The sequence below is a fragment of the Fringilla coelebs genome (genome assembly GCF_963513975.1).
Source record: "Fringilla coelebs genome assembly, chromosome: 1".
Lineage (NCBI taxonomy): Eukaryota > Metazoa > Chordata > Aves > Passeriformes > Fringillidae > Fringilla > Fringilla coelebs.
This window is the reverse complement of record NC_140028.1, coordinates 97,676,559-97,690,926: the sequence shown is the minus strand read 5'-3', so window position 1 is coordinate 97,690,926 and position 14,368 is coordinate 97,676,559. Positions and strand designations below refer to the sequence as shown.

At 41.4% G+C, this 14,368-nt stretch overlaps 1 protein-coding gene across 2 annotated transcripts in view; it reads left to right on the top strand.

Moving 5' to 3' along the window:
* The first annotated feature begins 213 nt into the window (after nt 1-213).
* CUL1 (cullin 1) overlaps nt 214-14,368 on the top strand; it is a 52,766-nt gene continuing 38,611 nt past the window's right edge. Inside the window, exon 1 of one of the 2 annotated variants that reach the window (XM_084217663.1) lies at nt 214-316. The gene's annotated coding sequence lies outside the window, so the exon portion shown is untranslated. The remainder of the gene's footprint in view (nt 317-14,368) is intronic. The other variant, XM_084217664.1, reaches the window with a different exon arrangement.

Below are 14,368 nucleotides of genomic sequence, written 5' to 3'. Positions count from 1 at the left end.
CGGGCAGGGCAGGGCCTGGCAGCCAAGGAGATGGCGGTCGGCCGGCCTCTCCCGCCGAGCAGCTCATGCGGGCGGGCAGGCTGGCTCCGCCGGAGGCCGAGGCCGAGGCCCAGCCCCACCGGGCCCTGCCGGCGCGGACAGCCGCAGCCCCGGTTCCCCGCCCGCCGTGAGCCGGGGCGGGGCGCCTGCGAGGGGCGGCGCCTCCGCGATCCCCGGGCCGCGCCGGGGGGAGGCGGCGGCGGCGGCGGATCCGGGCCCGGCGGAGGCGGAAGGGGCGGGCGGACGTGGCCCTGACTCTGCGGGACGCGCGATGCTGGTGAGTGCAGGGAGGCCGCGGCGTTGTGTCGCAGCGAGGCCTGGCCCAGCCTGGCCCGGCCCGGCAGGACGCGAAGGCGGCGGCGCGGGGCCCGGCACTGAGTCACGCCGCGGGGAACGGGGGAAGGGGCGGTCGGGCCCGGCCCGCCCGCCCGCCTTTCTTCTCCCGGGCGCGCTCCCGGCCCCGGAGAGCGGGGGCGGCGGTGGTGGCTGCCCGGCCCGCTCGTGGATCCGGCCCCGGAGCCGCGGGCCGGGCCGGAGCGGGGAGGCCGCGAGCTGCGCACTCAGAACGCTTCGCCCCCGTCGGGGTGCGGGAGCGCCCCGCAGGATCTGCCCGGCCCCGCAGGATCTGCCCGGCCGCCGGGGGGCTGCCCGCTCCCTCCCTTCGTCCCCGTCCTTCCGCCGTGACCGCGGCCCCCGCATGGCCAGGGCGCCTCGGTGGCTGCCCCAGCCTTTCCGTCTGCCCCGGCGGCTCTCAGACCTCGGGCCCGTCCTCCCGCGGCCCTCGCTGTGCCCCCCTCGGCCCCGGGACTGCCCACCCCAGCCATCCCAGGCCCTGCTCCTCCCACGCCTCTGCCCTCTTTTTTCCCTGTGAGCTTTTGTCCGTAACCTCACCGGGCACTGTTCTGGGAGTTCACCTGCTCTCTGTCCTCCCTGTCCTTTCCTGTGCTGCTTCCTCTCACCCTGTTCATCCCAGCAATCCCCACAGCCCTAGTGATACTCAGGTCTGTCTAGGAGCTTTTTGGTTGTACCTAGAGAAATTCCCTAGTGCTCTCAGTACCATTGTGGCTGGGGGATTTTTGCCACAGTTCATCTCGGTCAACTTCTCTGGGTTTGTCTTGCTCTCAAGGAGTGTGCGCCAGGCTTCCCCTTGTTGCCACCTACTGTTGTGGCCTTACCAGAGAAGGTGCCCCCGTAACCTTTTGTTTGTCTGTTTGTGTACTTATTGTCTTTATCCAGATGATTAGTCTTGCATTTTTTGTTTCAAATAACCAGCTCATTTGTTTCCCAGTAACTTTGCCAGTGCAAGCTAAGTATGTCCTGATTGGGATCCTTTCCCCATCCTTCTTGTTTCCTTTTGAAGTTATATTCCAGCACTGTCATTACCCCTCTGTTACCTTTCCCCTTCCAGTTTTCTTCTGCCCAGTAACCATTTCCTTCTTCATGTTTTTTTGCCTTTCTGTTCTTACTTTCCTGTCATTAAAATCTTCCTTGTGATCTCACCTAATACTCTTTTCTTTGCACATACTCCTTTCCTCTGTAGATTCATATGCTGTCTCCCCCACTTTGTATTTAAATCCTCTAGCTATGCCTTTGAGGAGAAAGGAATTTTACCCTAGGTTATCTGAATACTTGTGTTCTGGTTTCAGCTGGCATAGAGTGAAACACTGCAAGGGCAGAGATTAATTACTTGTTTTACCTTATTTTGTTTTGATTTTTCACTGACTTCTTCAGCAACTTTTCCCTTGGTATATGTGTTCATATATAATCACATACCTCAGCCCTAATACAGACACAGGCCCTGATGCTACTCCAGGAGAAAAAATTCTCTATTGGAAATCCTTTTGGCAGGACTGGGAGGAATAGTCCATGGGAGCCAGAAATACCTGGTGGCTACATAGCTTCAATTGGGCTAAATAATGTTTGTAATACCGTATTGTGAATTAGTTGAAATGGAGTGTATTTGGGATGCCTCCTCTTTGGGGAAGTAGCAAGATACTATGCAGGTACCACAGTACATAGTTTTTACTCACAATGAACTGCTGTAATGTTGTGTGTTGATGATTACGTGTCTGTGTGGCGTCAGCACTTTGTGTTTCTGATGGTGACTTGACCAGAAAGAAGTCTTTTCCATCTGCTCTGTAGCTTCTCGTTTTCAGTATTTGTTGTCCAACTTTTTATTTTATGTCTGTCTTAGTTGCTTTGGTTCTTAAGATTGGTTACATTTCACAGTCACCTCATGACTACATGTTTGAGGTGCAGTGTAAGCACTGGACACACTTGCCCCATGGAGGCATGGTGAGCACATTTGACATCGGGATTAATTTGTACACCTGACTCTAGAATCCCGGTTCAGTGCCTTGCATTAACAACATCTCTGGAGGAAACTTTCCATTGCTTATCCAGGGGTTGCATAGAAAACAGTCTCCGTTTGGGCACCTAAATTAAGCATATGTGTTTGGCTGACAAAATAGTGGTGGTGGTTTAGCAAAATTATTCTTCTTCCACCTTGCTCCTTTGTACGCTGGCTTGAACTGACCTTAAAACTTGGGCCTGTTGCTCGAACCATAGCATGAGAAAATCGCATTGCTTTAAATTAAATAACCTAAATTAATTTAAAATGAATGGATGCACACCCTTATTTGGATACTACTTTGGGGGTGCCTCTTTTTTGATTTAGCTTATTTGGAGTCTTGGTGCAAGCTCTTGGGTTTTAGATATATTATTATGAAAACAATACTGAGTCCTTAGAGAAAGTTCTGAGACACTCAGCTTAAGTGTTATCCTACAATTTGTGTGTTAACGTCTCAGAGTACTGCTTTTCATCTGCTTTTCTTAGATAGTGCCTAGTTTTGTGTAGTTACAATTATTTCAGTAGGTCCTAACTTAATGATGAGTCATATCCCACGTGCCAGTGGTTGCATGGATTGGAAATACCTGGAATCTTTTCTCTTGCCACTGAAGTTTGATTTTTTTTTTAATTAATCAAAAACCCCACAAAATTCTAGTGAATTAAACAGCTTCAAAGATGCTCCGCTTGCACTTACACCACTCTCAACATCAAAAATATGTATTATGAGCATGAAGTGAGGAATTTCCTAGTAAGAGGTCAGTGTGTTACCAACTCTGCTGTTGTACTTCCTGTGCTGTCCAACAGGGTCTGTCTCTGTGCATCAGAAGGAAAACAGGGCAGATGTCCCACTTGGATGGGATATCAAGAGGATGTGCACAGGCAGTCATAGCAGCCTGCAGCTTGGTGCAGTCTTCCTGCTGCACAGACCTGGAAGAAAGAAGAGTATGAAAAGCTTGGTCTTGGAAGTTCTGCATGTGCTTTAGGAATGCATGATCTCATTTTAAATAGAATACTTAGGTGCTAGCATGTTTTTTAGGTAAGAGTACGCTAATAGGAAAATTTTAGTTAACTGTTTTTCAAGCTTATCTCCATATAAGAAGTAGTTGTTGGAACCAACATTTAGAGGTCTGGTTACAAATTATAATCTATTCAGCATACAAACTTAAACAGCTGTTTTTTTGGTTTGTTATGGAGACCACTGAGTTTCTCTTGCTTGATAAAGGAGAATTTTCAGTAAGAAAATATAATTATTGGAAAAATTACAGTCATGTTGAGCTTGTCTACATGATCTACATGAGTAACTTACTGTTTTATTGTAAGAGTTGTAGGTTTTTCAGTAGAAGAACTACTAGAACAAGAACAGATTGGCTTTTCTGTTTCTACAGCGCTGCAGTTCAGACCTGTTACAGACTTGACTAAATGACTTGGTAATAAAATTGCTCTGAGCTGATGTGCCCTGCTATAGAGCTGTAACTTGTAGCCTTTAATGTAACCACAGATTTAAGCACTCCTTGCCTCATCCAAGCTTCTGGAAAGAGCACTGCTTTAGGAAATAATCTGTGTCCCAGTGGGTAGTTCTCTGTCAGTTTTCTCTTTTCCCACAGAACCTCTCATGTCACAAGATAGAACCTCTTCCCGTTGCTGCCTTACCTCTTCTTGTAAATTATACAAGTCAAAATCAAATAAGTATATTTTTAACTAAATCAAACATTGATTATGTTCCACTTTATTTAATGTAGTGTTTGAAGGCTACTGTGAAAATAGGGAAATAGTAATTTCATTCTGCGCTTCAGTGAATGGGTATAGAATCATATGTAAATTTTTGCCAGAGTTGGTGTCTCTTTCTCCAAAATTTCACTGCTTTCTTTGCCAGTAGTGTCCTGAACTTGTTAAAAGAAGCAGGTGATTCTCTGGTGACCCTTACCTGAAGCACAGCATCCAGCTCTGTGGCATCCAGCTCAAGAAAGACATGCAGTTATTGGAGCAGATCCAGGGAGGGCCACAGAAGTGATCAGAGTGATGGAACACCTCCTGTAGCTGAGAGAGTTGGGGTTGTTCAGCCTGGAGAAGAGAAGGTTCCAGGGTGAACTTACTGAGGCTTTCATTCAGTGTATAAGGAAGGGGGAGAAAGATGGAGAGAGACTTTTTACAAAGGCCTGTAGTGGCAGGACAAAGGACATAAATTTTAAATGGAAAGAGGGTAGATTTAAATTGGTTATAAGGAAGTAATTCTTTACTTTGGTGGGTGGTGAGGCACTGGAACAGGTTAACCAGAGAAGTTGTGGATACCCCATTTCTAGCCGTGTTCAATGCCAGGTTGGATGGGGCTTTGAGCATCCTGATCTAGTGCAAGATGTTTGTCTGTTGCAGAGGGTTGTTTACTAGGGGGTGTTTAAAGGTGCCTTTCAACCCAAACCATTTTATGGTTCTTGAATAAACATCACTTCAATGTGATGTTCTTCCAAAATCTACAGGAAAAAATTTATATTATCTCCTTTTCTTCCCCTTTGGATTGTTCTGGTTTTGGAATCAAAAGGTTCCCTGCTTTAGTTTGGTCTAGTGAATACAAGGCATTGCTTGACAGCAGGACAAAGAAAAAAGGATTAAGAAAATACCTTTTCTCTGACATTTTTGTAGTTATGCACTAGATTTGAATATCAGTTCAGTACCATTGACTTCTGTTTATCTTTAAATTAGAAGTAAGTAAAGTTGATATAAAATTCTCCTTGTCTTTGGATTTCATTAGATTTGCTCTGGTTTATGTTGCTGTATGTCTCAACCTTGGTGTTTTTGTGCAGAAGAAATGGATTTACATGTAGGATGGTGAGGATCATGGTGATGGAAATTTTCTGCAATGCAGGGAGCTGCTCACTCTGCTCTGATAATGTACTTATCTTTTGAAGACATGCACATCTTCTCCTATTTTAGACTGGTGGCTTTGCTACTGGGACCCAGATATATTTGATTCATTAATATACACGGTAGGGAAAAAGTGAATTTTTTTAATTTGAAGCAGGGAGCTAGTCCAAAAATTTGGGTTATTAGTAAGACAGTTTCAGCCATAACTGAAATCAGAAACTTCTTGTTTTTTTAATATGCATCTGATGTAACTTGGCTTTTTGTTCCTCTGTGTTTCAGGTTGGACAATATCTTAATGTGGATCAGAGTTCAGAACTAAGGCTGGTGACCTTAGTTCACCCTGTTTTGCTCTGTAATTTAAACTTAATTTCATATGTAAATTTGCAAGCTCCTCTAGTCTCACAGGCGATGGAGACTGTCACTTGAAAGTTTTATCTAAAGTTTCGTGGATTGAATTAGGGGAAAAAAAGAGAATTTTAGGAAATAGTTCATCGTTTGTTAGCTGTTAGTCTTTTCATCTTGCTTTTCATGGTAATAATTTCATGGGCAAATGCTCTGCTTGCTTCTGGATAGCCAAAAGATAAACTTTTCACTGTACAATTGAAAATGCTTTTTTAGAATGTGTGCTTTTTTTTAAGAAAACAGATTGTTCTTTTACTCTCTATTTTTCAGAGATAACTTTAAAGAAGTTTTGTTGTTTCTGAAAGTGTACCTATGCTAGAATGCTGTTACTAATAGGAGTTGTATAAAATCAAAGTTTCTATCCTTAATTAGTTACATTGATTTTGTTAGATTCTAATGCAGGCTTAGCTTTAAAACTTAATGGTGCAAGCTTAATCAAAAAGAAGGAGGATTTAAATGTGTGTGTTAGGGATGTGTGGCAATTTTAACTTTTACAAAATTAAGTTAAATTGTTTCACTTCTATACCAAGGGTGCCTGTTGCAGTCATTAGAGATCAAAACTGATTAATAATTTGCTGAAATGATACTGAATTTAAGCAGAACTAACTTTTTGTGAGGTGTAAATTCTTTACTGTAAGTTAAGGCTGCTAGAATTCAAACTTTGTAGTTGAACCAGAAGAATTGCATACAAATCCCTTTCTAGATTTTAATGAGAAAGTTCTCATTCTTTTTTGGGCTGACTGTATTTAGGCATCTGGAATGAAATACATGAGAGGTGTGCTGTTCATTGCCAACAGCGTTTGCAGCATTACACCACAGTAGGAATCAAGATCACTAGCACGTATATCCAGGCACTTAATGTAAACACAATTTAAAAGGAAAATAAGAAAATAGAGAGGGAGCGGTTTTCACAGGGAGTGGTTTTCACATGCAGGAAATGAATGTAAGTAACTGCAACAGTCTTTGATTTATCCATTATTTGTCACTTCAGAATGAAACATTGGTAGGAAGGTGATTATGGGTGGAAACTCTTCAGTATTTAAGCTGTACTCTTGTAGTACATTCAAATATCTGAAAATATCAGACCGTTTGCAAAATTAATCAGTGTGACCGTCATCTTTATTTATAAATTAAAGTGGCAAACTGGATTGCCTTGATCAATTGAGCTCTTGTACAACTAACAAGAGCGAAGAAGTTGTAAAATTAGCAAGCTGTTGGGAATAGATTCCAGCCAGAATTGGTTTTTGCTTGTTAGCAAAATGTTAATGGTTTTTTTAAAGTTATTGGTAAGAACTGCTGCCTTCCAAGAGCATGGAAAAACTCTGTGGAAATATTATTGCAGGTGAAAATTCCTGTTTGTGTCTTTAACAGGGCAGTGTGAAAGTGTATGTTGTGGTGCATTGAGTGTCCTTGTAATGTTGGGGGATTTGTGTTAGGGTTCAGAGGCTTGCCCTGGATGTTCTGGTGGAGGGCATGCTGTGTCTGAAGCAAACTGTAAGACTACACTGTTTTCTTGGTGGAGATCAGGAGGATTATGATGTTTTAGCTTATTAAGTTAGATTTAGTTGAAGTTTTGATGTCTGGTAAGGTCTTTTGGGAAAACAGTTATGAGTAAGAATTGTCCTTGCAGGATCATTAAGGTCTCTAAACTGGCCCAAGGTATTTCAGTGTTTCCAGCCCTTGTGTGTTTTTTCTTTCTGAAGTGCATTGGATTTAACTCCCTGCTGCTGTTGTTTTGTTTTTGTGGCTTTTTGCGGTGGTGTTTCGTTGGGGTTTTTTTTATGTGGTGTTTTGGGGTTTTTTCCCCCCCTTTCTAAGGAAACAAGGTATATTACTCTGTCTTCTGCTTGGAATGTTGGGTATCTAGCAATTTTCATGGCTTGTCCTCCCTCATTTTCCTTTTCTGCATCTTTCTGAATCAAGAAGTGCATCTTCATGTGCATTGTCCTTTGTTATTTATGTTTATTTGGGTTTCATTTGGCTTTGTTTAGTCTTTTGCTTTCGTGTTTGTTTTGTTTTTTCTTTGGGTTTATATAGGTTGTATCGTATATATGATTTAAGCCAGAGAGAAAGTGGGAATAATCAAGGCTCTTTGTCTTGTTGTGGTGGTTTGACCCCGGTTGCATGCCAGGTATCCACCAAAGCCCCTCCATCACTCCCCTCAAGTAGACAGAGGAGGAAAAATACAGTGAAAAACTCATGAGTTGAGATAAGGATGGGGACAGATCTCTCATTGATTACCATCATGGGGAAAACAGACTGGTCTTGGACAAATTAATTTAATTTATTATTAATCAAAATCAGAGCAAGTTAATGAGAAGTAAAACAAATTTTTAAAACACCTTCCCTCCACCTCTCCCTCCTTCTCGGGCTCTGCCTCCCCCCCACCAGCAGCGCAGGGAGACAGGGGCTGAGGTATGGTGTGTTCACCACAGGCTGTTTCTACCACTGCCCAGGGAAAAGAGTCCTTCCCCTGCTCTGACATGGGATCTTCCCATGGGGGACAGTTCTCCATAAACTTATCTTGCATCAGTCCTTCCCATGGGCTGCAGCTCTTCATCGACTGCTTTGATGTGGGTCTCTTCCCACAGGGTGCAGTCCTCCAGGCACAGCCTGCTCCAGCATGGGTTCCCCACAGGGTCATAAGTCTTGCTAGGAAACCTGCTCCAGCATGGGATTCCCATGAGCCCACAGCCTCTTTTCAGGCATCTTGCTCTGACATGGGTCTCCTCCATGGGCTGCAGGTGGAAATTTGCACCCCTGTGGTCTGCGAGTGGGTCTCTGCATCCCTGTGGTCCTCCGTGGGCTGCAGGGGCACGGCTATTTCACCATGGTCTTCACAGGCTGCAGGGCAGTCTCCACTCTGGTGCCTTGTCCTCCACTGACCTTGGTGTCTGTGAGGTTTCTCGCACATATTTTCATTCCTCTCTTCTCTGAGTGCAAGTACATCTATGCAATAATTTATTTTCCTTCTTGATATATACTCACAGAGATGTTACTGCCATCTCTGGTTGGTACCGCCTTGGCCAGTGGCAGATCCATCCTGGAGCCGGCTGGCATTGGCTCTCTTGGACTTGGGGGAGCTACAGCCAGCTTCTTACAGAAGTTACCCCTGTAGCCCCCCCTGTCACTACCAAAACCTGCCACACAAACCCACTACATTTCTCTAAAACTTTCTCCCTTCTCTTCAGTGCACCCATATCATTACTTGATTCTTTTTGTTCTTTTCCTATTATGCAGCATTCCTTTTTCCAAGATGTAAAAGCTGAGTGTTGGAAGAAGTTATGAAGCACATTAACTGCAGCTTCAGTTAAAAAATACTGTAGGGTCTGTGTCCTGTTTTTGACACATAAATATGCAAGACATTAGGTTAGAAAGGACATTCAGATTAGGAGCAAACTACAAACTTTCTACATACGGGTTATTTCATCAACAGCAAAGTGAACTCTCTGAAGTTGGCCAAGCAAAACTTGAAATGTTTTACCTATGTAGTACTTAAGGATGTAGTCCCCTTGCGCTGTTTTCCAAATTGATGCAGTAAAACGACCATAAAACTTATTGTTTGTGGGATTCTAAATATTCACAAGAGTTTACTTGGGCTGGAGTTGCAAAAGGGAGAGTTTGCTTGTGTAGAAGATGACAGCAAACCTTAATGAGTCTAGATACAGCTTTTGTTCATGAGGCAGCATGTATATGTTGGAGTATGGTGTGGGTTGTTTGGGATTTTGTGTATTAGCTGTAGGGAGATACCTGTCAAAAGCTGCTTGGATTGTTTGTTCAAGGTAAAGCTGTAAGGAAGGAATAAAGAATGTTAAAGAGCTGGTTTAAGAACAAGAGCTGGTGAAAGAATAGACAAAGAGAAAAAGTAGCACACTCCAAGTTTCTGATGAATAGTTATTGATATTTTAAAAAAATCCTTATATTCAGGCATACAGATAAACCACATGAGTTAAAAAGGCTTTTAGTGAAGACAGTAATGGATAATTTAAGTAAAAAAGAAAAGTGTGAAAACTTCAATTCCAAGTTACTTACATATATTGTGTTTAAATTTGAACATAAAATTGAATTTTAGAGTCTTTCTAGCTGTGAAGAACACGTCCAGGCTTTGTTTTATTTGTTCAGCTGGCAACTGTATCGTTGGCACATGAAGTAATGTAGGAGTGTATTAATTACAGTGCTTTAGATATCATTGATCAGAGCTGTAAAACACAGATGAAGTCATCGTTAGGGAGGTACAGTACTAACCACCCAAAATTTACACCAAATTTACACAACTTGGTCTTAAATTACTGCCAAATTACACACACTTGCTGCTGCATTTTTTTTTTAACGCTGCATGGAATTTTTTACCACCCAAAGACAACTTTTGGAAGGGAGGAGTGCATGCATACATCTCTGCCTTTTCTCATAACGAACTGAATTTCATTCCCTTGAAAATGAGATGAGCTAAAGCTTTTCACACTACACATAGCTCAGTGTTTCATAATAATACAGAGGAACTGAACATTGTCATTTTTGTAATTTGTCTCTTAAGTATCTTTATTGAAAAGGGAGAAAAAATTCTAGTATTTTTACAATAGTTGTGTCATTTACTGGGGCGCAGTGAAAATGTCTGCTATAGGCAGATTCTCCAGATGTTGATTAATTACACATTTGTAGCATGTGACGTAGTAAGGACATTATGCTTGTTCCTGGTCTTGCTTTAAGAATTGTGTCATGTGAAGTACATAAATTGTCTGCCTAGCTCATAGCCTTTATATTTAGTGGCCTAAAATAATTCTGGACAGAAATGTGAGTGCTATATAATGTTGCATGCAGGACCATGGTTCAGCTAAGCAATGTTACAGTGTAGAGCTCATAATGCTAACACATCAGCTGAAGTCAAGATACTTTGGAAACTTCATAATGCTGAAGGTTTCTGAACTTATTTTTAGTGACATTTGTTCCCCTGTAGCTTATTAGTGAAATTTGCTTCTCTTCCCAAATGGGTTTGGGTGTAGCATGATTAACTCTGGTCACTTAAACTCATGCTGTTAGACATCACGATAAATTTTCCTCATATTTGAAGTTAGACAAGAGATAAAATAAGTCTAGAGGTTGTGCCTCCTTATTGCATCTTTAAAACAGTGTTATCTGGGCACTTGCATCAGCTGGGAAACCTTGCTCTGAACCTGGAGTTCTTACTGGGCAGGAAGCTGACAAGTTCAAATTCTATCTAATTACTGAAGTAAACTATCTTGAAGTATGTAATTTAGAAATAAGGGGTTGTGGGAGAACAACAAGTGATGCATAGGCCTTGGAGCTGTAAAGCTGAAAGTTGTATTGTGTTAGGATGTAAAAATTGGGTATTTACTCCAGCAGATGGCTTGGAATACTGAAAAGCTGGTGGGGTCTATTTGCTTTTTTAGATAAAAGCTGGGTTAACTTTCACATTTTCCTGAAGGCCTCTTCCAGCATACACATTATTTTCCAAAGAGGTGGGATATCTAAAAAAGACTCTTTTTTATTAGATTATGAATAAAAACAAGCCCAGTATTTTCTAATGCAATATGTTTCTTTGCATATCATGTTTATCTATCATGATGTGTGTTCCCAAGTAATGAAAAAGAGGGAGTAACATTTCTTCTAAGTCCTTCAAGGCTGTTTTAAAGTTTTGGCAAAAGTGTTACCTCCTTTTGTTTGGACTGTTTTAATTGCAGTACTTGAGTGCAGGGTTGAAAGATTGGCTGGCATTGAACACTATCATCCTGCTGCATCAAATTGTGCATATATTGTCTGGAAACTGCAGGGGTGATGTTTCTCATGCAAATATAGCTGCTCCTGAAGCTATAATAAAGTTTGGGTTCTCTGGTCCGAAGCTGTAGAGTGGATGTTGCAACTCAGGCAACTGGTATTGTCCTTGAAGCAGGTCAGCAGCAAGTCTGATCTGTCTGGGGGAGATAGTCTTGAACTGACCATCACTGCGCTATCTTGTGCATGGTCCTGCCAAGAGCACTTTGCAAGGGAGAGATCTCACTGATTTAAAGGTCATGACTTAATGGTGAGGTTTTAATTCAGGCAGTTGTGCACAGTCTGGGCACTGAGAAATCTGCCTTAGAAACTCTTTCTCCCTCTTTTTAGCAGTTGGGATGTTGGGTGAAGAGATGCAGTGTAACTGCTGCAGAGTTGATTTGACCTTCGAGAATTGTTGGCCTAGGAAAGGGTTTTTGTGTGTGAATCACATAATAGCACTTTTCATATGAAATAGAATATCATATGTTTGTGTATAATAACATCTGTGCCAAATAACAAAGACTTGTGTTACCCCTGCTCTTTCTATAAATGTAATACCATAGTTTAGTTTAACCACAAAGTACGAATAGTTCTTTTCATAAATATGCTTTTGTAGTAAAGTATTCTTACATATTGAAATTTTATTCTTGTTAAAGTAATATATTAATAATTACCTTTCTGTTTTTCTGCACATGAATAAATCTGGAAGAAATTGATAGTGGCTTATAGAATTATTAATCTATTGCTCTATTTTCTGATTAATGTTAAGTAGTAATCAACTGGAAAATTAACTGTAAATTGTTTGAGTGTAGGAAGTTAGCAAGATGGTACTGTCATTCTGTATTCATGTGTTTAATTGCAAAATTCAAGTTGAATGCCAACCAAGGGATAGTGAGGTAGTGTCAATTGCAGTGGAATTATGACTTATAAATAATATTTTTATATAGTGAACTGCATGTGAAAAAAAATCCCAAAGTTAAGTTCTTTTTTATGGCGTTTTTAATAGCTACATCCTGACTTAAATACAGAGGTTTACTTTAGGGTAAAGGGAGGGTGAATGAGGAACACCTTGAGTTGAAAAGATTCTGGGAATAGGTAGTATTTGTAGATGCACCAGAGTACATAAAAACTAGTAGATGTTTAATTAGAGAGGAGAGTTAAATATTTCCATCATCATAGAGGAGGAAACTCAACATCTGCTGGTTATGCTTTCTGCTAGTAGCAAGGGGTTGGCCTTTTGTTAGAAGCTTTTATACAGCAATTAATTATTTTGTGTTAGGTACACAAAACATGTTTTACACAAATGCCCAGGCTGTTTGCTATTAGCAGATTAATAAGCAAGTGACAGTCAGTTAATTCTTCACGTACTGCAGTTTTTGTGAGGTTACAGATTCAGTACCATGTCTTCTTTAGTACCAGTTCTAAGAAATCAAAGTGTTTCTGCTCTCCTGGATTGTAGACATGGAATTAATTTTCTTGCTTTTATTGCAATGCTGACTTACGATCACAGTCCAAGACTGTGGGTGTGTAACATGCACAGGGTATTTCCCGCAGTGGAGGTGAATGGCCACTTGTGGACCTTTGTTCTTCCTGGCTTTTGTTGCTCAGTCCTGAAGGTCCATTGTCAGTAGTACTGCAGCAGGTTCAGTTTACAGAAATTAAAGAAATACAAGCAAGGTATGATCTAGGTTGCACTTCAGCATTATGATACATGATTATTGTATGTCTTTAATAACTAGCTTGCTGTGATTAGAGAAATAAAAATGGCAGCGTTGAATTTTAGGTGTGTTTTCTAAGATGTTTATTGATTGAATTCTTGCTTTTCCACCTAATCCTCTGAGTAACTGTTTCCCCTGTAAAAAATAAAACTAGCTACATATTCAGTTGTATGTCAGATTAAAATGAGACAGTACTTGTTGCTGAGACTCACATAATAAAAATATTTCTTGGTGTTTTTACTTAGAGTTGGCGATTTAAATGTGTTTGGGTAATGGGAAAGCAAAGGACTATGAGGATTGGTAATTTCTGTGTTACTGTAGTAAGACAGTCATTGACTGAAAAAAATGAAAAAATGTCTCTATCTCACCTGGTCTTTTTAGGGTTCAGGAGAAAAGGCAGAAGAGAACTTCAGGTAACTGGGTGGAAGTCAGGGAGGGTATAACAAAATACTTGATTTTCAAAACTCTGCAAAGCCTGGAGTGTAACATGGAATAGCCTAGAAGTGGCTGTGACAAAGCACCAGTGACTTAACTGTAGGTCCTGAAAGAATATTTTATTTTCTGCTGCTCAGAGACCAAGAACAAAAAATAGGATTTATTTGGTCTCACCCTATACTATTCTTGAAATTATGGAAGGATTCATATGAACCTTGGATGACAGATTTATCATAAAGCTGTATTGTCTGTAGAAAAATGGAAAGCCATATGTTTCACTGTGGTTTGAGTATTCCAGTCAGTGAGCTCTAGAGTGCAGAATGACAGAGTGGTTTGGGCTGGAAGGAATCATCTAGTCTAGTCTCCCTGTCTTGGGCAGAGACACCATCCATTAGATCAGGTTCAAAGCTCCTTTCAACATGGCCTTGAACGCCCAGCATCAGGCATCCACAGCTTTTCTGGGCAGTCTGTTCCAGTGTCTCACAGTAAAGAATTTCCTCCTTATATCCACTCCGAATTTACCCTCTTTTAATTTAAAACCATTGACCCTTCTCCTGTAACTACAGTTACTAGAAAAAAGTCTTTCTCCATCTTTCTTATAGGCTCCCCATATGAATGGGAAGACTCCAGTAAGATTAAGTTGGTCCTTAGTACAACTCTCTTATTTGTGGGCTAATTTTTTACATTGTAATTTTCTGATATGGTCTTGGTTTTGTTGCTTTGAAGGATAAGACATGTTAAAATTTCAAGTGTATTTTTACGGACTTGTGTAAAACTGGATGTTCTCTGCTTG